Below are 26,064 nucleotides of genomic sequence, written 5' to 3' on the forward strand. Positions count from 1 at the left end.
ACTTGTAATAACATTTAAGTCATTTTTCAAGAAATCATTCAAAGGGAAAATGCATATACAACATTGAATTTTACTTCTAATATTACAAATTCTTTTGGAAAGATCTCATCAAATCACAACTACAGCAATGAGGATCAACATATGATCTTTTACAATATAATAACTTTAAGAGGACTCATTATAGTTCATATGTTGGAACTACAATTGGAACAATTGTTATGTTGTCATTAATGTCAAACCTTATTGGTGAGATAGTTGTTATCTAAATAGAGTGCCATATCAAGATGATTGATGAAGAGGATTAGAGAAGCAGAGATGACAAAAGGATCTAGAGGAAAGGTTGAGTTATGTGAAACTACAATGGGCACTTGATCGGTTAGACCTTGACAAGATAATGTGATTGATTAATCATAAAACTAAGTGGAGAAGATAGTTATATTGAAGCCAAGAAGAAATGATCAAAAGAAGACCAAATGCATAGGCTTGACCAAGAAAAAAAGAAAAAGATTAAGGAACTAGAAGTATATGCCAAATTATGCTAGTGTTGATCGAGTGACAATATAGGCCGAGCAGAATTCTGTGTCGATTGAGTATTAGTATCAACTGAGTATCAGAAAGTGTACTAAATAGAACAATTAGTATTGATTGAGTAATTCAATGATGACCGAGTGTCAGAAGATAGTGGTGATCAACTGTCATCATTTGACAATCTGTGAGGAATTCATGATTTTCAGTTGACACAATTGAATTCTTGGAATATGTAAAACATGTTGAAGATAAGGATGGATGACCTAAAGCATTTAATATATGATAAACCATGTTTGTGTGCTCCTAGGCATGGATTCAAAGAGAATTTTTAAGAAATATCTAGCAGGGGAGAAGGAGAATGAAATAGTAGAAGGATTTGATGAATCTGAAAAAACCCTAAGATCTACGATGATGTTTAAACAATAAACGATCAAAGTTGCCTATTTAAGGAGGCATAAGGGATAATATAATAGGATTAGTAGAGTTGAAGGAGATGTTTTATTGATGCTATTGACTGGAAAAATTAAGCAAGAGGTAGCAAAGAGTTGTGAAAGGGTGAAGTGTGATCGCTTGAAGGATTTCCAAGTAGATTAGAGACATAGATGATAATGGATGTCAGTTAGTGGATCAAAATATGAGCTATAATATGATCTATATTTGCAAGTGAGTTATATTTATCAAATCCTATTGTTACTTTCTAACCATTGTATTAGTTTAAAATCCTTTAATCAAGGTTAACCTAATAGTCATTTGTAAATCCTTTAATCAAAGTAACATTCTAATGGAATGTTCTTGAGCCCTCTAACTAGGACACTCCTAATAGGGCGATTAAATCCTTTTTAACAGGGTCACTCCTAACAATGTGTATTGTAACCTTTAATAGGGTTAGCTCCTCATAGAGCTCACTTCAAAAGAGTGAAAATTTGGTAGCATGTTACTAGTGGATTTTCCCAAATTGGGTTTCCATGTTAAATCTTTGTGTCATACTTGTGTGGATGTGAGATGTTTTACTGGTAATGTTTAACATTTTGCAATTTTGTTACTAGTAGGATAGTAAACTGCAAGTTTTATGTTAATGATTATTTTCTATAGAGAATGAGCTACTTAATGATTAGATCTAAAGTATTTGAATTGATTAGAAGTTGAATTGGTACATCTAAAATTCAGGATAATTGATTCACCCTCCTCTAAATTATTCTAAATCATTATAACAATTGGTATCAAACCTATTGGTGCTTATAAAGAAAAGGGTGAAGGTACTTGAAGCTAAAGATCAAGATGTACAAAAAGGAAGTGTCAAGGTTGAACAAGGAGAACTTCCCTACATGATAGAGTCTAATGAAGTTACATCTAGTAGGAATTGGAGAAGGAACAATATACTATGTGGAACATGCATACATAGAGGTACCATGACCTATGATAACTCAACTAATGAAAGAGAGGCAAGAACACAATCAGGCAGTGTTGGAGATTGCATTAGCCATAAGTTATATCGAGTTTGATGATAAAAAGGAATGCACTACTACCAAGTAGATGTGGATACACTATAGATTATTTATGGAGGAGACACAAATATTTTAAGAGAAAAATTAGAAAGCTTGAGAGACAAGTTTGATAAGATGTGAATGACAGAAGGTGAAACTATTGTTTAATATTGATGATGAAATTGTGATTGGAAAGGTACTATGAACCCTAATTCCTATTTATGCTATTAGAGTTTATCCAATACAAGGACTGTGGTGTACTCTTGGTAACAATCTAACTTTAGAAGGATTAGTTTGTAGACTTACTGCTTTTAAATTATCAAATTTTGATAATTTTACTCTTACTACTATTGAATTGACTTTCAAATCATGATTGGTTCTTAATAATAAAGGAATAGGAAAGTGTGTGAATAATGATAGTGATATCTCTAATGATGATCTTGATGAGCTCGAAGCATTAATTGCTAGGAGACTTCCAATCTAGGCAAAGGAAAATTCAAAGGAAAACTTCCTATAATATATTTTTCATGTAAAAAAGTTGGTCACATTGCTACAAGGTGTCTTGATAGAGAAGACAAGGATGAAAGAAGGGAAAGCAAGTATAAAGGCATAAGAGATGACTAAGATAGTAGAATAAACAAGGACTACAAAGATAAAGGTAAGAAATCATGTTATATTGTTGAAGAAGAAATTGATAATGAGCCTGATAGTAATGATGAAAAAGTTGTCTATGTTTCTATGAAAGATGATTCTAATGAAGATGAGAAAATGACATTAATTTCATATGTGAGTAAAGGTGATAGATGGATAACTTATAGTGGTTTCTCGCATCACATGACTAGTGACAAAAGTGAATTTGAAACCTTGGAACAATATAAAGGAAGTTGTGTCGAGTTCGGTAACGATGTACCATGCCTTGTGAAATGTAAAGGATCAATAAAATTGACTAATAAGATCAGATGTGACAATGCTTATTGGGTTGAAGGACTTAACTATAATTTGTTCAGTGTTGCATAATTGAATAGATCAGGATATAGAGTTGAATTCCATCATAAGAAGGCCAAGATATTTGATGCTAATAGTGAACTAATTAGAGTGGAGAAAAAATAAGAGGTAACTTGTTCTATCTAGATTTATCTAATGAGACATGCTTGTAGGCACAATTTGATGATAAATGGTAATGGCATAAAAGGTTATGTCATGTGAACTTTGATAATTTGGTAAACATTGGTAAGATGAAAAGAGTAAGAGGATTACCAAAATTGAGGAAACCTGATAATGTTATGTGTAAACAATGTCAGATGGGTAAAATGATAAAGTCTAGTTTCAAGAGCAAGACCTACTCATCTAATGATATTTTGGAATTGGTTCGTACTGACATTTTTGGACCCATTGGAGTGCAAAGCTAATGTGGTGATAAATATTTCATTCTACTTGTTGATGACTACTTTAGAACTATGTCTGTGATGTTTCTAAAAGAAAAATATGATGGTTTTCAAAATTTTAAGTGGTATTTAGCAAGAGTTGAAAAGGAAATAGGTAAAAGTATGAAGTGCTTGAGATCTGATAGAGGAGATGAGTTTATATCTAATGAATTCAACATATTCTATGATTATAGAGGAATTAGTAGACATATGTCAACACCCAAGACCCTCCAAAAAATGGAATAGCTAAAAGAAGGAACAAATCAATCATAGATTGTGCTAGAACATTGATTATAGAGAATAATATATCACATTAATAATGGAGAGACGTTGTAAGTATAGAATTTTACACTGTGAACTGTGTACAAGTCAAGAAAGGTACAAATGTTACACCCTTTGAGTTATGGTATGGGTATGCACCTAATGTGAAATACTTTAAAGTTTTTGGAAGTAAATTTTATATACTAAAGGACAATAGAAATGGAAAACTTGATGCTAAAAGTGATGAAGGCATATTCCTAGGATGTTCCACTAAGAGAAAAGCTTACAAGTTTTTGAATTCTAACATTAACAAAGTTGTGGAAATGCAAATGTAAGAGTTGACAAATATGCAAAAAAGAATGAAGTTGAATGCAAAAAGGAACCTAAAATTACAACACATTTATATATTTCAATAAAGGTATGCCCTACACCTTACCTAAGCTAGAGAACAAGGATGTCAAGCAACAAAAAATTGTGAATGTCGAATTGCTAAAGCAGACTACTGAACTACAGACTGTGGATGTCAAGTGTTACCAAAATGCTACTGAGATACATAAAGAGGCCACCAAGCTTTAGGAAGCTAGTGCTAAGAAACTAAAAGAACAAATAGATATAGATGAAGTAGTACCTAAAGTAAATCTACAAGATGTACCTTAAGAAGAAGAAAATATCCACATTAGAAAAATATATGAGAAGACATCATACACCTAAGAAAATCATTGGAAAAAAAGACTCTAAAGTTATGACAAGAAAAAGAATGAGCAATGGCACATGTTTACTTTGTGAGTTTGAGCCTAAATATGTAAATAATGCTTTATTTAATGAAGATTGGATTCAATAAATAAATGAAGAAATTGAACAAATAGAGAAAAACAAAACTTGGTCACTAGTACCTAGGCCAAGAGACAAGAATGTTATTTGAACTAAGTTGGTATTTAGGAACAACCTAAATGAGAAAGGTGAAGTCACGAGGAATAAAGCTAGATTGGTATGCAAAGGACATGCACAAGAAGAAGGCATTGACTATGAAGAAACATTTGCCCTAGTTGTAAGATTAGGAGTTAGAACTCTACGTGCATATTCTGCTTATAAAGGATTTAAAATACATGAAATGGATGTCAAATTTACATTTCTAAATGGAATACTAGAAGAAGAGGTATACATTGAACAACCATAAGAATTTGTTGATCTAAGAAAGAAAAATATGGAATGTAAAATGCACAAAGCAATATATGGACTTAAACAAGCCCCTAGAGAATGGTATGAAAAGTTGCACAACTATTTGGTAAAGATTGGTTTTCCGAGAACTAATGGCAACAATAATTTGTACTTGAAGGTAGAAGGTGGTAGAGGGATACAGTTAGCTAAAATATTTGTGGATGATATCATATTTGGAGGACAAGATGCATTTTGCATATCATTTGCTAATGAGATGCAGAAGAATTTTGAAATGTCTATGTTTGGGGAAATCAAATTCTTTGTTGGTTTGGAAGTATACAAGATGAAGAAAGGTATCTACATTACCCAATCCAAATATATCAAGGAGATACTAAAAACCTTTGGGATGGAAGATTCAAGACTAGTTAGCACACCTATGGCTACTGGTGATTATACTACTATGAACCAGACATTGTATAGATCAATGATTGGGAAACTACAATATGTTGTTCACAATAGACCAAATATTGCATTAGCAATTGGGATTGTTGCAAGATTTTTTTGAAATCCTAAGGATAATCACATAATGACAGTGAAAAGAATATCAAGATATTTGAAAGGAATAGAGGATTATGGACTATATTAAAAAAAGAATGATGAGTTTGAGAAGAAAGTATATATAGATGTCGATTGGGTAGGAAATGTTGATGATAGAAAGACTACAAGTGGTGGAGCTTTATTTCTAGGAAAGAGATTGGTTTCATGGACAAGAAAGAAGAAGAACTACATTTCACAATCAACAACAAAAGATGAATATGTAGCAGCAATAGTTAATTGTTCTAACATTGTGTGGATCAGGCAATTATTGAAATGAATGAAGGAAGAGATCATCACTAATCCAATTTTTATCTACTGTGACAACACAAGTGCTATAAATATGTCAAAGAACCCTATGATGCATACAAAGACCAAGCATATTTCTATAAAGTATCATTACTTGAGGGAACTAGTTCAAGACAAAGAAGTGAGGTTTGAGTATGTGAACACTAAGGAGAAAAATAGCTCGTATTTTCACTAAGATTTTACCTAAGGATGCGCATGAGTGTCTAAGAGATAAATTAGGGGTGATTTCCCTAGCTGAAGCTACTTAAGCTAAGATGGAACTCTACATAAAATGTGTTAATCAAAATATCTTACAAGTTGATGCAGAAAGTCATACTTTAGGAGCTACTTAAAGTAGTGAAGAGAGAAGCACAAGATGTTGTATCAGTCATAAGAAAAGATGATGGATGGAGAATCCAATTCAGAGCATTGACACGAAGATATCTACATGGTGAAGATGTATGAGAAAGAGGAAGTGTCTTTGGCATTGTTGTCAAAGAGGGAGATGTTATGAAGTTACCATCTAGAGGGAGATGTCATACAGTTACCATCAATTGTGAAAAGAGAGAGAGGTAAGGTGATGTTGCAAAGAGGTAGAATGCATTAAGAAAGATAAATCAGTGCAAGGTGTTTCCAGCAATCAAGGACCTCAAAAGTTTAGGAGGTGTATATCAAAGAGGGAGATGATTGATTTCATGTTTTGATATGATAGACAGAGTCTATGTATTGCATATCAAATTTGCATGGATGAGAATTTGAATGAAACTAAAAAAGGGATATTGTTGGACACTGAGATGTGAATTTGAATAAAACTAGGGATAGTAATGAATATCTGATATTGAACACAGAGGTAGCTACTTGAAGCAATTAATTTTTTTTGGATTTCATGGTAATTAAAGGTGTTGCCATCAATGCCAAAGAGAGATATTGTTGGAACTATATTTGGAACAATTGTTATATTTTCATTGACGTCAAACCTTATTGGTGAGACCATTAATATCAAAGTAGAGTGCCATATCAAGATGATTGGTGAAGAGGATTTGAGATGAAGAGATAAAAAAAGGAACTTGAGGAAAGGTTGATTTATGTGAAACTATAATGGGTACTTGATCAATTAGACCTTGACAAGATAATGTGATTGTTAATCATAACACTAAATGGAGAAGATAGTTGCATTGAAGCCTAGAAGGAATGATCAAAATAAGACTAATTGCATAGGCTTGACTGAGAAAAAGAGAAGAAGATTAAGGAACTAGACATATATGTTAAGTGATGCTAGTGTTGACCGAGTGATAGTATAAGTTGAGAAGAATACAGTGTCAACTGAGCATTAGTATTAACAGAGTATTAGAAAGTGTGCTGAACAAAATAGTTAGTATTGACCAAGTAATTTAGTGATGACTAAGTGCCAAAAGATAGTGGTGATCAAGTGTCAGCATTTGATAGTCTATGAGGAAATCTTGATTTCTAATCAACACAATTAAATTCTTGGAATATGTGAAATGTGTTGAAGATAAGGATGGATGACCTAGAGAGCATTTAATGCATGATAAACCATGTTTATGTACTCCTAGTCATGGATTCAAAGATAATTTTTTAGAAGTATCTACAAGGGGAGAAGGAGAATGAAATGGTGGAAGGATTCGATGAATCTAACCAAACCCTAAGATATATAGTGATGTTTAAGCGACAAAAGATAAAAGATGCCTATTTAAGTAGGCATGAGGTATAATCTAACGAGGTTAGTAGAGCTAGAGGAGACATTTTATTGTGAAGAGGTGAAGTGTGATTGCTTGTAGGACTGCTAATCTGAGATGGAGATGGTAATGGAGGTCAGTCGATGGATCAACATATGAGATATATTGTGATCTGTATTTACAAAGTGAGTTGTATTTATTAGATCAAGTCATTGTCACTTTCTAATCATTGTATCCATTTGATATCCTTTAATCAAGGTTGACCTAATAGTCATTTGTAAATACTTTAATCAAGGTGACATTCTATTGGAATGTTCTTAAGCCCTCTAACTAGGCCACTCCTAATAAGGTGATTAAATCCTTTAATAGGGTCACACCTAACAATGTGTACTGTAACCTTTAATAGGGTTGGGTCCTCACAAAGCTCATTTCAAAAGTGTAAAAATTTGGTAGCATGTTACTAGTGGTATTTTCCAAATTATGTTTCCACATTAAATCCTAGTGTCATACTTGTGTGGATGTAATATGATTTTTTTTATCAGTAATGTTTTACACTTTTCAAGTTTGTTACCGTTAGGACAGTGAACTGCAAGTTTTATGTTACTGATTATTTACTATAGAGACCAAGCCACTTAATGATTAGATCTAAAGTATTTGAAATAATTAGAAGTTTAATTAATAGATATGGACCTAAGGATAACTAATTCACCCCACTCTCAATTATTATAAATCATTCTAACATCATCTTGAAACCTCCAACATAGAATATAATCATCCATGTTTTCTTCCTTCAACAAAAATCCACTTTGAAACTTGTCAAAAAAAAATGAAACCATGGAGAGCTCACCTCCCAACCTAGGTCACTATAAGACCACCCACTAAGCTTGGAGAACCAAGACCAACTAAGTAAGATACAATCACAACCTCAGAAAACAACATTTACAAATTACAACGTTGAAACTCCCATTTGATCTTACACAACAGGCTACCATAGCAACTGATAAGATGGGTGAAGGTGTGCCTAAACCACAAGGAGAAGTCAAATATATAAATCAAATTTTCCTTCATATGGCATACAAAAGAAATACCATTTCTCACAAAAATTCTCCCCTTGTCTCCCCCAAAGTGCAAAACATTGTATTGGCACATGAATCCCATACTTAATGCTTCTCCCTCTTTGTTCCAAAGAAGAGACTTTGCACTCAAGGAAATGCCCAACTAAACCCTTCACCTGGAGGTCATTTCTTCCCTTCCCAGGGTGAGTGATGTCCTTCCACACTCATGAATATCATGCATTCAAAAATAAAAATAGAAAATAAGCATAGAAAATCAAGCACACCCAATACCATAGAACATGATTTTTTTTTTACAATAGACACATGCATTCACATTAATTTCTTACTACAATCACCTAATGAAAACAACCATATACATGAGATTTCTTCCATGGCAAAATCCAACAACCTTGATCCAAAGCTATGGCAAATGAGCAACTTGAGAATAGCTATCCCTTTTCCTTCCTTTTGAAACACCCAATTCCACAAGATCTCTAAAAGTAGAGAGTGGGTGAAAAACCATTCTGATTTCAAATTCCTCTCTAAAAGGCATTTAAACTCCTACTTTTACTCCACCTATGACTCCTTGAAAGAGACTTCAACTAAGAGTAGAGTAGATGGGAAGTTGGTTGTGATAACTCCAATTTTCACCACACTTGGTAAATGGAATTTTGAAAGGGTCATAAAAGTGAATTTTACATTGATAAGGTCAAAATTGGAGACCTAACATATAGTACCATGTAGGTAAGTTAATTTAGCTAAAAGAACACCCTAGGACCCTTATAAATATTAGGATTAACCACAAACATAAATAAAAATCACATGCAAATATAACCAATATCAAAGAATAATAAATCAAATAGAAGAGAACACAAGACACCAATATTTGATGTGGTTCACCCAATCCCTAGGCTATGTCCACCAAACAGTGAGTCCAATATTATTATAATCCAGTTATTACAACCTAATTACAATCTGTAATCCTTTACAACTCAATACTAACACAAGAAGTAATTATCACATCACACCTTATGAAATCCCTAACCCTAAGCCATTTTATATTACTGCTTTAGGGTTAAAATTAGTTACAACATGTTGGCCCAAAAATGTTGATAAAATAATGGAGTATGTATAGTACTTCCTTGATTAGTCACCACAAACTAACAATCTCCCACTTGGGGACTGATCAAACTCAACACTAGACAAAAATCTCCCACTTGGAGACTGATCTTGTAGAAATGTCACTACTCCATGAGGCTCCCATTAGATCAAATCACCCTGGACTCAGCTATAGTTTTATTCTATTCAGTTGAGAAGACCAACCAAAGCTGAAGAGGAGTTTAGCTTCTCCCTTGTCATTACCTTGGTAAACATATATGTTGGATGTCATCTGTATGTATCTTGTTGAGGTTTAACTATCCATTATCCAAAATAGACCAAATGAAATGATATCGCAACTATATGTTTTTTATCATTGAATTGCATAGCAGAATTCTTTGCAAGATGAATGACACTCTAGCTATCTACAAAAAAAATAATTATCCCTTTGTGGGTGTCCCAATTCATCCAAGAATAACTAAAGCCATATCATCTCCTTGGATGCCTCTATAACAACTATATACTCTTCCTATGTAGTAGATAAAGCATTCACCTTCTATAACTGAAAAACTCATCTCATTGTTGCCCCGCCAATAGTAAATACATAATTTGTAGTACCCCACATGGTGTCAATATCCCTTGCCAAATTTGAGTCAACATAGCCCTGTAACTCAGTAGTAGAGGCCTAAAAATGTAAACACTTATTGGATGTTCCTCTCAAATATCTGAAAATCCATTTGACTACATTCCAATGCTTAATTTCAGGATGACTCATATACCTTCTAAATACTCTCACTACATGTGCAATATTTGGCCTTGTACATACCAAAGCATACTTTAAGCTTCCTACAATTGAAGTATAAGGTACCTTAGACATCTTATCCTTGTCTTCTTGTGTCTTTGGACACATTTCCTTAATCAACTTCAAATGACCATGCAAAGGTGTGTTGATAGCTTTAGCATTCTCCATAGAGGAATGCTGCAACACCTTTCCAAGATAATTTGCCTAAGATAAAGTCAATTGTCTATTTTTCCTATCTGCAAATCTTCATACCAAGGATTTTTTTTTTACCTCAAATCCTTCATAGAAAATGAATGTGATAATTGTTGTTTTAACCCCTTAATGTGATCCATGTTAGACCCAACTACAAACATATCACCAATATATAAACATAAAATAATGTAGTTGTCATCATCCAACCTCTTAAAATAAACATAATGATACTAATGACACCTACTATATCCATGCTCATCCATAAAATTGTCAAATTTTAAATACCATTACTGAGGTGCTTGCTTTAAGTCATATAAAATTTTTAGCAATCTGCACACTAAGTTCTCCCTACCTTTGACCTCAAATCATGGTGGTTGTGCCATATATATCTCTTCATCCAAAGCACCATGAAGAAAGGTTGTTTTAGCAGCAAGCTTCTCCAAATGCAAATCTTTAGTAGCCACAATACTTAAAATAGTGTGAATAGAAGTCATTTTAACAACAGGAGAAAATACCTCATCAAAATCAATGCACTTTTTCTATGCAAATCCTTTTACAACTAACTTGTTTTTAAATATTTTCTTACCTCCATCCTCTTCTATCAACCTTTAAACCCATTTATTACATGTAAAGCCCTTTTACCTGCAGATATCTTTCATAAATCCCAAGTCTTATTTTTTAGCAAGAAGTCCATTTCTTTTGTCATTGCAAATTCCCATTGAATTTTAGTATCCACCTACACAACTTCATCATAACATTTAGGTTCACCAACATCAATTAATAAAATAGAATACAAAGAGGGATACAATCTTTTTGGAGGTCTACTTAGAATTGTTGACTTTCTAACATTCATTGGGGTGTGTGGTATTTGTTGTTTTAGTTGTTGTAGAGCATGAGGGACTGTTGGAACATCATCTTTTGGAATATTATTCAACACTGCATAATCATTTTCTTTCTTCTCATGTTTCTGCAATAGATCTTTGTACAACACTTTCTCATTGAATATGACATCCCTACTTCTTAAAATTTTATGATTTTCAAAATTTCAAAGCCTATAATTGAATTCATCAATGCCATATCCAAAAAATACATATTTCTTTGATTCATATTCTAACTTGGTTCTATTTTTCAAAATGTATATGTGCAAATTCTTCACAAACAAAAGTTTTGAGAAAATAATAACTCAACTTCTTACCAACCCATGCTTCCTCTAGAATACCATAACTCAAAGGATTAGATGGATCTCTATTAATCAAATATACAACAATATTGACAACCTTCACCCACATGTTCAAGGAAAACCCAACATGCAACCTCATCCTCCTTGCACACTCCATTATTGTCATGTTCATGCATTCAACCACTCCATTTTTCTTCTGGAGTACTTGGAACAATTTTCTACCTATGAGTACCATTAGTGGAGTAATAATCTTCAAATTCATGACTACAATACTCACCACGATTATTAGATCTGAGACATTTTAATATCTTGCCAATCTCATTTTCAACCAAGCATTTCCATTTCTTAAAAGTTTGAAATACATTAGATTTACTTTTCTAGTTGCATCATTAATGAATGTAACATAATAATGAGAGCCACCAAGGGAAGATACATGAGTTGGTCCCCATACATCTATATGCACAAACTCTAATTTCTCAAACTTTCTTTCCTTTCCACTCTTCACAAAACTCACTCTCTTTTGTTTTCCATACACACAACTTTCATAGAAATCTATATTGACACATTTCAAACCTAGTAAAATTTTCTTTGAATGAAGTAATTTCATACCTTTCTCACTCATGTGCCTAAGTCTATTGTACCATAGTGTTGTATCAAAATCTATAGCAACAGTTTGTTATCCCTTCTCAACTACAACAACTGTTTCTAAACATTCATTTTTCTTTGAAAAAATTAAAGTAGAAGGAACAATATGACCCATACAAAGATATAAGGTGTTTATTTTCTCACATTTTTCTACTACAAAGGAACCTTTTGAAACCTTCCAATTATTATCATTAAAAGTAACTACATAACCATCATCACCGAGTTGCCTTTCTGAAATTAAATTCCTACTCAACCTTGTAACATGTTTTACCTCATGTAGTAGTGAATGATTCTCATTCTACAACTTAATCTTGAATTTTTCCTTTTCAAAAATCTGATAGGGTTCATTATCCCCCAAGTAAACAAGCTCAAAATCCCCTTAGACATAATCAATAAAATAACCTCTATGTGGTGTAGCATGAAATGAAGTCCCAAAATCTAAAATTCAAGAATCATCAATACTTTCTAAAGAAAGAAGGAAAGCATCCTCTTCGGATTTGTTACTTACCACATTTGCCTCTTCATTCCCTTCTAGTTTATCTCCTTCATTATTTTTCCAAGTCCAACAACATTTCTTCTTATGCCCTGGTTTTCCATAGTACCAACAACCTCTCAATTCTCTAGAATAAGACCTCTTCCCCTTTGATTTTCCTCTTGGTTTCCCATGATTTCTAGAATTTCTTCCTCTTTGAGTTATTCTACCCTTGCTTTGTGAATTCAAAGCACTTCCTGATGTAGATCCACCCAAGGTTTTTCTACGAGTTTCCTCACTCAGTATAACACCAATCACATCATCAAATTTTAGGATATTAGATCCAAAAAGGGAATTACTCACAACCATTACCAAGCCATTCCAACTTTCAAGCAAAGAACACAAAATCAAGAGAGCTCTAATTTCTTCATCAAAATTGACATTCATAGAAGATAGCTGACTAGTAATTGTATTGAACTCGTTTAAATTATCTGCAATAGATCCACCTTCTACCATCTTCATATTAAATAAATACTTCATGAGAAATACCTTATTTGAAGTGGAGGGCTTTTCATACAATTTCTCTAGGGTTTGTATCAACTCTTTCGTCATCTTTTCTTTTGTAATGTTAAATGTCAATGATGGTGCCAGGCATAATCAAATGCTTCTAAGTCCCTTTCTGTCTAAAATCCCTAGTCCTCATCTATCATAGTTCCCTATTTATTGGCGTTTCCTTCCAATGGCTTCCAAAAATCCTTCTGATAAAGATAGTCCTCCATTTGCATTTTCCATAATTGAAAGTTTTTCCCATTAAGCTTCTCAACCTTTAGCTTACCCTCATATTTCATTGCTCCCATTGAATTGTGAGACTCCAACTCAACTGTGAGACTTTCCTAAAAAAGGATAACTAAAAAACAAGCTTGCTTTGATACCACTTGTTAGGGTTAACCATGGACATAAATAACAATTACATGCAAATATAACCAATAAAAAATAATTTGCATAGAAATGAACACATGATACCAAGATTTAATGTGGTTCACCCAATCCCTAGGCTACGTCTACCAAACAACGAGTCCAATATTATTACTATTTAGTGATTACAATCTTATTACAATCTGTAATTCCTTATAGCTCAATACCATTGCAAGAAGAAATTATCACATCACACCTCATGAAATCCCTAACCTTAAGCCATTTTATACAAGTATTTTTGCCGCTTTAGTTTTAAAATTAGTTACAACATGTCAGCTCAAAAATGCCAATAAAATAACACCAAAAAAATAATTCTTGGGGGCTATGCCCTTGAACCCCTAGCAACCATGGCTGAAACCCCCACTTGGGGCTCAACTCAGCCCCAAACCCCACCAAGGAATTATGGAGTTTGTATAGCACTTCCTCGATTAGTCACCACAAACTAATAATAAATCCCTCTAATGTCACCCTAAAACTTGGAGTTCTAATTTAATCTATTTAAGGCCTTCATATGACAATTCTATGCAACTGAATTAAACTTAAACATTTATAATTGGTTTAATATAAAGTTGGGTTTGTTTTGTCAATATCTCAATTTGACTTGCCACTATACACATAACACACAAGTGTCAAGTGACACTATAAAATATGTTTTGCATTATGAGTGACAAATCAACTTTCAAAAAAACAAATCTAGGCTAAAACACTCATTCACATGACACTCACAAAGTAGAATACTAAACAATGAGGCTAAGATCTCTTCATTAGATCTAGCCTTGACATTATTAGTTGATACAAAGGTATTGACTTGGTTCTATGTTTTACCATGGTTATTTCCTACACGCTTAAACCATGTATCAGTAGTCCAAGATAAATAAATCACATACATATATACATCCTAAATCAATTCTACATTCATAAGAGAATCAAAACATCAGCCATTTCTCAATCAATTTTCAAATATAGTTTTTCCATTTCTAAACCAATGTGCATACATAGTACTAGCATTATCAAACTAAAAAAGATATAACCATTTACACCATTTTAATTAATTTTTAAATATAATCCATCTAACATTTGCATTCAAACATGATTCCATACCTGTCACTATTATAAGCAATTAAGTGCATGACACCATAAGTAAATCCTAATCATCATAATAACTATCATGAAATAAAACATCACATAGGATAAAATAGTATGAATAATTATCCCAAATAAGTCTAAAGTATAACAAGGTCTCAAAATATTAAGTATCCTAAAATGTTGATAAACAACTATGTTATGATGGGTCAGGGTCAGGCCTCATAGGAGCCCATTAAGATTTGGATCTTTAGGTTTGTATGACTTACACAATGACTTATCAATCAACTAATAATCTATTTAGTGGTCTTTAGTTCTTTATACTCGAGAGGTTTTCCTCTTACTAGAGCTCTTTGGTTTCATGCATTGAAGTCATTTGACAAAGGAATTATAACTCTTCTTGACCTCCTTGTTTGAATGACCAAGATATTTCCCTCGTATCTTAAATCCATGTTCAAATTTTGGATATGTAATCATTATTAAGAGACTTTCATATAGTTATTCCTGAAATTCCTTCTCATATAGTTCATAAATTTAGTAAAGTTAAACTTTTGAATATCCAACCATTATCAAGAGATCTTCAAATAGTTAATGTAGTTTCTTCTCATATTGACTTATAAAAGAACTTTCAAATTGTTATGTCCTTCAAGCCTTGGTAGAATTATTGGAAATGACATCTTGACACACCATTTAAAAATTATAAATTGTGCAAGAAATATTTGTAGCTCATGACTCATATTTTAATAGTGGACCAATTAAGCCATCACTAAAACCTCTACAATTCACTTGACAATCATCATCAACACTTGAAGGTAGTTTGGGTGAACATTATTTAGCTTGATTAGCTCACTTTGTAAGGTGCATTATTTACCAATGCCTTTAATATTTTTATTGTATGAATAAATTAAAATTTATCAATTATTATTGTCCCTCATAGATTTAACTTGAGTATCTAAAGATCCCTTTTTTGTTGTGCTCAAAAATCTTCGTAATTCTTCAACCTCTAATGTTCAACAGGCGATCTCTATCAGGAGGTGATCTATGTTTGGAGGTGACTTTTATCCGAAGGTGTTTTCATCTGGAGATGTCTACTATCTAGAGGTGATTTATGTCTAGATGTGCTTTTGTTCAAAGGTGTTCTCTGTCCATAGGTGACTTCTACCCAAAGGTGTTTTTGTCCGGAGGTGTCTTCTGTCCAAAGGTTATTTCTGTTCAGAGGTGAGGCAACTTGTATTTTCCTTATGGTATCAGTGCAATAGTTTCATATAGTGAATGTGAAGTCCATCGTTGGAAGATCTATGTAGTGGTAGATGATGGTGTCTAAATGAGCTATTGGAGGGTCCTACAATTGTTAATGTGCAAAAGATTATTACAGAGACAATAAATAAAAATAAGAAATAATAACAATCTAGCTTTGATTCAATAATATAGAAGACCTCCAAAAAATTAACAATGTACTGAGTGCACCAAGATCATTAATTAGTAACCAAATAAGATTATAGTTGCAAGTAATGGTGGAGCTTAGATTTTTTAGATCTAAGAAAATTATTACAGGTGATGGAATAGGGTGAGAGTTGAATCCCACCAAAACCAGAATAACCAAGTAGGGAAGATCTTCCACTTTTGAAACGGTCAACAATCTAGAACTCAAACACAAATTCACAAATACAAAGAATAATCCAAATCACATACTAATAACTACCTACATGTCATGTATAAATACCCCTTCAAAGAAAACTCTTGGGGGTTTACAAAAGAGTGCCAACACAGAAAATACCTACAAATACTTAATAAGATTTAAGTCCCTTTATTAATTAAATCAATTGATAAAATAAGTCCTTGTGATATTATTTAATTTTTAAGACCATTCAATTAATTAACCTAATTAAAATATTTTATTAAAAATTGGGGACATTAAAAATCATTCCCACCAAAAGATTGCTTGTCCTCAAGCAATCCACAAACTCCAGGATCGCAGAACATGTACAGCCATAGATTTCTATATCTTCTGAAAAATACATGCTTCTTTAGGATCACATGTGTATAATTGAATTAAATTAAGATGAGTAGACCACCACCCAGGCTCTGTTGTGCCACTCTAATATAAACATTTCTATATCCAAAACCACTAGGATCCCATGGAAGCCAATCATAAAACACATAAGTGCTCCAATCCAAAACCTTCATGGGTTCATGCACACCAATCTCCTTAGGAACCTCACAACTCATGTAGATCCAATTGTTTGTCTGAGGAAGCCCTTCACATGAATTTTTTTTATTCATGCATACCTTACGCACAATCAAAGGAAAAACTCCAAAGTCAATCAAGTGTGGTTGCTCATGTAAGGAATCATCGGTAGAATCTCCATGAAATTGAAAAATCATTGGTAGAACCTGTTCATTCAAATGACCACTGATAGGACCTACATTTCTATCAAAATGATCATCAGGTGTTGGTTTGATGATATTTGTGCATGTATCTTCCTCCAGAATCCATTCCTTCATCTTTGAATCAGGTACCAAATAGATTTTATCTTTGTGGTAAATGATGTTGCTAACCACCTTATATTTATCATCCTACACTCAGCCATCCAATAATAGGCATGCAAAAGTATTTTTGGAGCACTCCAGTAACAAATATGCCTTCCAATTGACTGGAGACCATATGGCATTGTTGGGTGCATAGTGTGATCCAAGACTAAACTCTCAACTCTCCCAATAGGCTGGTAAAATCACCAGCTCTATTACCATTGTAATGTTCTGAAGGTGATCTCTATTTGGGGGTGTTTTCTATCTAGATGTGTTTTTGTTCAGAGGTGAGTTATGTTTGAGGTGTTTTCATGCAGAGGTGTCTTCTATCTAGAGGTGATTTCTATCTAGAGATGTTTTTGTCCAGATTTTTTTTTTGTCTACAAGTGACTTATGTTTGAATATGTTTTCGTCTAGAGGTGTCTTATGTCTAAAGGTGATTTCTTTTCAGAAGTTGGGCAACTTGTATTATCCGTATGATATTAGTACAACAATGTTGTATGGTGAATATGAAGTTCATTGTTGGAAGTGCCGTACAATGGTAGATGATGGTGTCTATATGAGTTGTTGAAGGGTCGTACAATTGTTAATGTTAGAAAGAGTATTATAGAGACAAAATAAAATAGGAAATAATAGCAATAGCCTTGATTCAACAATAGAGAAGACCTCCAAAAATGAACAATGTACTGAGTGCATCAAGATCATCAATTAGTAACCAAATAAGATTATAGTTCCAAGTAATGGTGGTGCTTCAATTTGCTAAATCTAAGAAAAGTCCTACATGCAACAGAATAGGGTGAGGGTTGAATCCCACCAAAACCATAATAGCCAAGTAGGGAAGATCTTCCACTTTCAAAATGGTGAACAATCTAGAACTCCAACAAGAATTCACAAATACAAAGAAATAATCTAAAGTGCATACTAACAACTACCTACATGCTGCATATAAATACCCCTTCAGAGAAAACTCTCGAGGGTTTACAAAAGAGTGCCGACATGGGAAACACCTCTAGATACTTAATAAAATTTGAGCCTCTTTATTAATTAAATCAATTAATAAAATAACTCCTTGTGATATTAGTTTATTTTTAGGACCATTCAATTAATTAACCTAATTAAAATACAGTATTAAAAATTAGGGACATTACATAAGCTTTTTTGATTCGGCTCTTTTACATGGAATATAGTGTCATTGAATAATTTACTTTGATCAGTATTTAAATTTGTCCATGTTTGACATGCTTTTTGGGTGTAAATTCTCTTCAATATTTAAAAAGATAGATATTTAATTCATTTTCTATTGTTCAATATTTGATCAATTTTTATTGATATTTAAAATGATATATATTTAACCTATTTCTTATCCCTTGATTTCTCTTTGTCACAAGTGCATAAGTATGGTTGTGGTCATTTTTACAAATGAGATTGTAGGTCCCTATCATGGGGTTTTTAGCTACAAGGTCTTGGGGATCATATTCCCCATGGATGACCTTAGCGCTCTTGGTTGTCCTCTACCTTTTATCATGGACATGACACTCATGCTTCATCAAATTTGAGTGGGTTTCCTCATTTGAATCTAATAATTTTATTACTAGTTGGAAGCCTATTAATGGAAATAATATCTCCACTAATGTATGAGATAAACTTGATGACTACGATTCCTTCTTATTTATGTTTCTTTTACCGTTTAACATTTTTTTGTGCATTTATTGTTGATTAAGCTTTGCTCTTTATTTATTTTAATCTATTATTTAGATTTACTTGTGGTTATAATTGATTTTTTTTACTATCATTTTTTTGAATAATATAATATAGCATTTTTAATTAATTAAAAATATATAGTTTAAATACTTATATTAATTAAAAAATAATAACGTACGATATATATATATATATATATATATATATATATATATATATATATATATATATATATATTTGTGTGTCAAATACACAAGGGTAGGCTAACTAGTAGTGGACAAGGGTTCCAATAAATGTAATATCTTTTTAAATCATTTAAAATGCAAATTGATAATTGATCTTGAATACATATAGACAAATTGGAGAAAACCATAAAGTTTCTTGACAAGAAAAATGGCAAGAATTGTAACATTAAATCACCACATCACACAAACAACAATTCAAAGTGTAGTCTAATATACAAGTTTTTAAATCACTTTTTGATCGAGCTAAAGTCCAATTTGCAAGGTAAAAGCCAAAAATATATTTTAGATATGTATGAAGGACACTTTTTAATGAGAAATTAAAAGCTAAGTATTGATTTTATAGGATTTTCTCAACCAATGGTGTAACACTTCTTACATAGTCACTAAAGTCCTAGCCCTTGCTTCCTCTCTATCTAAAGGAAATGATTGTGGTCATGGTCAGGATATTGTGAATCTTAAGCATAATGTTCTTAGCTATAAGGTCATAGGAATGACATTGCTCGTAGATAGTTCTATTACTTTTTGTTACATGCTACCTCTTATCACAAGCATACCAATCATGCTTGATGAGATTCTAGTAGGTTCCCTCATTTGGATCTAACAATTCTCTTACTAGTTGGGAGCCTATTGATGAGAGTAATATCTCCAATAATTTATAGGGTACACTTAATGGCTACAATCCATACTTATTGATGTTACTCTTACTGTATAACGATATTACATTTGTTTATTATTGATCACACTTTGCCTTTTTCTTATTTTAATCTACTATTTGGATTTCTTGTTTATTCTTGAAAATATACTTTTAAACTATTTTCTAGATAGTCATTAGAATTTTTAATTAATAAAAATAAAGTAAAATTTATTCCTTTTAAAAAAAAAAAAGGTTTGCATATTTTAATTAAAAGAAAAATAATTTACAATTTTTTTTTGTTTCAAATACACTAGGGTAGAAAAGTTAATCGTGGAGAGGGGTACCAATACATGTTATAGTTGGTGGACAAAGTAGGACTTATATTGGTGCACTAAAAGTGTCATGTCAATTACTCATCTCTAAAATGATTCCTCTAAATTTTTAGAAAAACAACCATTGTATGATCCTCCTTGATCACATCATTAAAACATGACTTGTCACACTACTATTGATCTTATGTATGTTTGGGGTCATTTTGAAGACCTTCACCTAATATACATACTACGTTGATATATTCATATTTGACTATATGAACTTAAAAATAAATTTTTTAATTAAAACATTTAAAATATAAATTATTAAGTCGATAGACTTATTCTTGGGAGCATTACCGCGAGAATTGTTTGATTTTTTGGGATGGTCAGACACTGTGGAAACATGAAACTGGCACAAAAGTAGTTTTTGACCCATGTTGTTTTAATGCATTTATACTCTATCATCAATGCCATTCCAAACTAGATGCAATGTTATATGGGCTCTGACGTGGCTTCTTCTTGTTAGTATTTTGGACTACAACGATGTCTAAGCTAGTGGTTGTCTTTCATAGTTGAAAGCAAAAATAACAAAAACTAATTGTCTATTCTTTGTTGATGGGTGTCTGATATTTTGTTCAAGAAACATCGTGCCACATAAACCTCCAAAGTTGGAGATCAATGGCCTCAAAAATCAAACTATGGAGAAAAATGAAGATGGAAATATTTTACAACAGACAACAGTTGGAAAATATTTCTAGTTGAAGGAAGTGTTTAACAAATTTATTCAAATTATGCATAAACATTGCCACTCATTATTGACCTTCTCAACATAACAATTTTCTGATTACCCTATCATTGTAGCACACCATTTGACCATGTTTCCTTGAGGCATGTTGTCAAGCAGTTCACACATCTAGCTTTTATACCTAATCAAGAACTTGACTTTATACATCACAATTATTTTTACTCAAAAAATTGTCGTCATTTTTAATACAATAGTTTTATGCTTGTTTAGCAAGTGTAGCACACCATGTGATCCCATTTCCTTCATGCATTTTTTCAATTCACACGCTTCCAACTGCTTGGACATTTACATCGACAAAATGAAGCCAAACTCCTCTATTCTTACATTTTGATGGATTTCCATGTCCAATTTAGGAGGTGGGAAAAGGAATTTAGAAGATAGGCAATTTGTTGAATAGTTCGTGTCATGTTTTCCAAGAAAATCTTTCTATATATACTTTGCTAATTTCGCATTCTAGAGTATTCTATACTTTTGAGGCATTTTGTCAAACAACTCATGTGCCTTCTAATTCTCTCAAACACCTACATCTAATAAATTCCTCTTAACTTTTGAGAAATAACTCTTTCTTCAGTTTGAATGTATATATAATTTTAGAAATTCATTATTGTTCTGTAACAGTAAGCTTTGAAGATCCAATTTCTTACTTATACAGATATTTTTGGTTCATTTAAAATGACATGCACATAGTGTTGTTTTTAATATGCACTAGGATATTTGGTTTTAATGGTAAAACAAAGCAAAAAATTTATGTTCCATATCAGCTGTGATATTCCATGCTATTGACTTTGAACAAGGCATAGAGGAAATTTTTAGATTAATTATTATTTCACGTGATATAGATGCTAGTAGTACAAGTTTGACATGCATGAATATTTTACATTTGGAAATTACTTAAGTTTTGAAGATCTATTATCAAAAGATTGATTTTTTTGCCGGAGCTTTGAGGGATGTCAACCATGTTAGTTCCTTGTAAATAAACAATTGGATAACATCTTTCAAAGCATTCGAATAAAATATTTCATTATAGAGGAAAATTTAAATATAATTAGAGTATCTATAATATAAAATAATATATTAATAATATAACATTATTTAAAATGTAATAATATTGGTATTTCAATATAATAATTGATATAACATTTTTCTTAAATATTAAATATTATATACAAATAATATATTTATAATCAATTTTAGAGTTGCATGTATTTAATTCAAAGCCCCATTAATAGTTTTGTTTGGAAGGTCCAAATTGATTTTTTTTTTGTATATGCTTGAAAGATTCCCAATTTCGGTGACCATAGAAATTGCCATTTGTTTCAAAATTTGAATCTATGACTAGCATTTGTTACCACTGAATGATCTTAGTTGAATTCTGATTTCTTTTTTCTTTTCCTCATTTTTTTGGTTTTTTGGGTTTTTTTGGAAATAAAATGTTTGCATAACAAATGGGAAATTAATAGAACTTAAAAAAGGTAAACATGTGTTGCAAATTTTATCAATACTGAATTCTGAAATAGTACATACTCGAACCAACCAACAACGCGATATATTAACTTCAAAGAGATCATTGCCAATATACAATATTTTCTTAAACAAGGATCAACATAAGCTACAAGGAGATGCTTTGAGAATGATTCAACCCTAAATAAATTGTTGCAATGAACCGTCCAATGCCAAAGGGATGGCCTTCAATGATGAAGAAAATACCTTCCCCAACCCCCACGTGATTGTTATTTATCTATTCTTGAGGTCACTTCCAAGGAGATAAGAAAGTCGTCAGTGTGTTTTGTACACTATAAGAAGGTCATAAAGTAATGTTGGAGCAGATTAAACACAACAAGAAAGGTCATACAGTGGCAAAGTGTTGTTGTACGATAGTGGAGTAGGGTTGCACGGTAGTGTTGCAAGGTCGTACGGTAGTGGAGGAGGTGGTCACATGGTGGTTGTGGAGGGGGCCATACAATGATTAGGGAATGTTGTACGATAGCAAGACACAAAGAGGATGATGGAGAGATATCTGCGTGATGATGATGGAAGAGTGTACAAAGTTGAGATATTCGAAGGTGGATAGATATGGTAGGGAAGAGTGATAGAACAAATATTAATGGAAGTCGAATACGTAGTACCGAACACACAGATGGGATCTGATACAAGAAATTACACTTCAATGGAGAATATATATTTGCTAATAAGAATATTGTTTAGATTTATTAGATCCGAGCTAAGAACTACATAGATGAAATTGGGCGAAGCTTGAATCCCTCTAAAAGTAGGAAAAAACCAAATAGGGAAGATCTTTCACTTCTGAAATGGTGAACAATACTGAACTCTAATTGGAATTCATAGTACAAAGAAAATAATCCAAATCACATACCAACTACTATCTACATGTCATGCTTAAATACCTTTCAGAAGAACTTCCTGAGGGTTTACAAATATAGTCAATGGCCAAACCTACGGAAACAGTAAAATAAAATGGGTCTGAGATATACTAAATCAATCGGTCCATGAACAAAGGTTTGATATATTAATTATTTTATGATGGGAACATTACAATCCTTCCATCCCAAAATTTGCTTGTCCTTTACCAAATGGAATGCCAAATTCTTCAGAATGCATTCACCTTCCCAATTTGCATTATTTAATGACAAGTGTTTCCAGCGTACCAAGTATTCCCTTAGGGTATAGTTCTATAGAGTCTTCTCATGTACACCAATGATCTTGAACTGATTCCAATACAAGCTTCCCTTCTTCATTGAGTGGTGGAAGATTTGTAGTTACTATGATGTTCTACCCCACAACTTTCTTTAGGTAGGAGACATGGAAAACATTATGGATACAACTCTCTTCTAGAAGTTCTAGTTCATAGGCAACTTCACCGATGTGATGAGCTACATGATAAGGACCATAAAAATGTGGCTTCAATTTTTCTTTCCCTTTTGACTTCAATGAGATTGCTTATGCGACTGGAGATTGAGATAGACCAAATCTCCCACTTTAAAACTTGTCTTGATCCAGTGTTTGTCAGCATACATTTTTTGTTGATTTTGCACCCTTTGTAAGTTCTCCTTCAAGAATCTCATGATGTCTAGTCCTTTCTAAAGCCATTCCCTCGCCCTTGGTGTGCAACTATCACCAACACCATGTGAATAAATGAAAGGGGTTCATACCCATATTGTGCTTTGAAGGGTGTCATCCCAATGGACATGTGATAAGTGGTATTGTAACAATATTCCATCATATGCATCCACTTCACCCATTCCCATTATTGTGCGAAAACGTAGTTCTAGAGATAGCCTTCTAGCCATTTGTTCATAATCTTTGTTTGTCTGACTATTTGAGGGTGGTAGCTAGTACTTGGCAACAAGTTTTTTCCTACTAACTAAAACCATTTCGTCTAGAAAATATTGATAAACTGACAATCCCTATCACTAACAATGTTTTGGCGTAACCCGTGCAGAAGAAAAACTTCTTTGAAAAATAAGTCTACTACTTGTGCAACCTCAAAGTCTAAGGGGATGACAAAGAAGTGTGCATACTTCATCAACCTATCCACCATCACAAAGATACAATCCTTCCCATTTACTTTAGGAAGTTCGGTGATGAAGTCCATAGAAATACTTTCCCACTTCTGTTCTAGTATAGGGATGGGTTGCCATAACTCGACAAGCAAAGTGTGTTTGGATTTGTTTTGTTGACAGACTGCACATTCCCATACATGCTGCAATACATCTCCTTTAAGTCCCTTCCATGAAAACCTCTCCCTGAGCTGTCTATAGGTTTCAAGAAATCCCAAGTGTCTAGTCAAGGGTGAGTCATGTATTTCCTTTAGAATTTTTTGCTTCAGTTTGGATTTAGGCACTAAGTATATCCGATCCTTATAGTAAATGATGTCATCCACCACTTTGTATTAGTCATCTCAAGTGTTGTTGTCCATTAGCTTACATTCAAATATGTTTTTCAAATATTTCACTTATAAGTGTGCTTTCCAGTCAGCTAAGATATGAGATAGTAAACAGATGATAGGTTTTATCGATAGTGCATCTACAACCACATTGTTGTTCCCCTTCACATATTCAATGTCAAAATCAAAATCTTGAATCTTACTTATCCATTTTTGTTTCCTTTCATTTAGATCTTGTTACTCCAGAAAATATCTCAAGCTATTACGATCGGTACGAATGAAAAACTTAGCGCCTACTTGGTACTGCCAAAATTTGGTTACTACATGCACAATGACCAACATATCCTTCTCATAAATGGAATATAGACACCGTTCTTTTGTAAGATTTTGACTCTCATAGGCTATAGGGTGTCTATGATCATGCATTGATACCATACCAATTCCCTCTTCAAAAGAATCACACTCTAGGATGAATGGTTGTGTGAAATTGGGTAAGGCGAGAACTAGAAAAGTGCTCATTACTTCTTTTAACTTATCAAAAGTGCATTGCACTCTTTCATTCCATTGGAAGGAGCCTATCTTAGTTAGATCTATTCATGGTGAACTAAGCTAAGAGAAATCATTTACAAACCTCCAATTGTAACTACACCAACCTAAGAACCCTCACAACTCATAAAGCAATTTTGGTGGGAGCCAATCCGGGATAACTTTAATCTTCTCTTGGTGGACATGCACTACATATTTGCTGATGACGTTACCTAGGTATAATATTTATGTCATTCTGAAGTCACACTTGGATTTGTTGGTAAATAAGGATTGAGCTTTCATTATCCCTAGGACTTCATTTAAGTGCTTCAGGTGCTCTTCCCACATTTTGCAGTAAATAAGGATATCATCAAAGAATACCAACAAGTACTTACACAGTTTTTTGTTGAAGATGTGATTCATGCAAGACTAAAAAGTAGCTGGTGTATTCATTAATTCAAATGACATGAC

This window comes from Cupressus sempervirens, chromosome 3 (assembly GCF_028749045.1).
Source record: "Cupressus sempervirens isolate cs-2001-9-10 chromosome 3, ASM2874904v1, whole genome shotgun sequence".
NCBI classification, from domain to species: domain Eukaryota; kingdom Viridiplantae; phylum Streptophyta; class Pinopsida; order Cupressales; family Cupressaceae; genus Cupressus; species Cupressus sempervirens.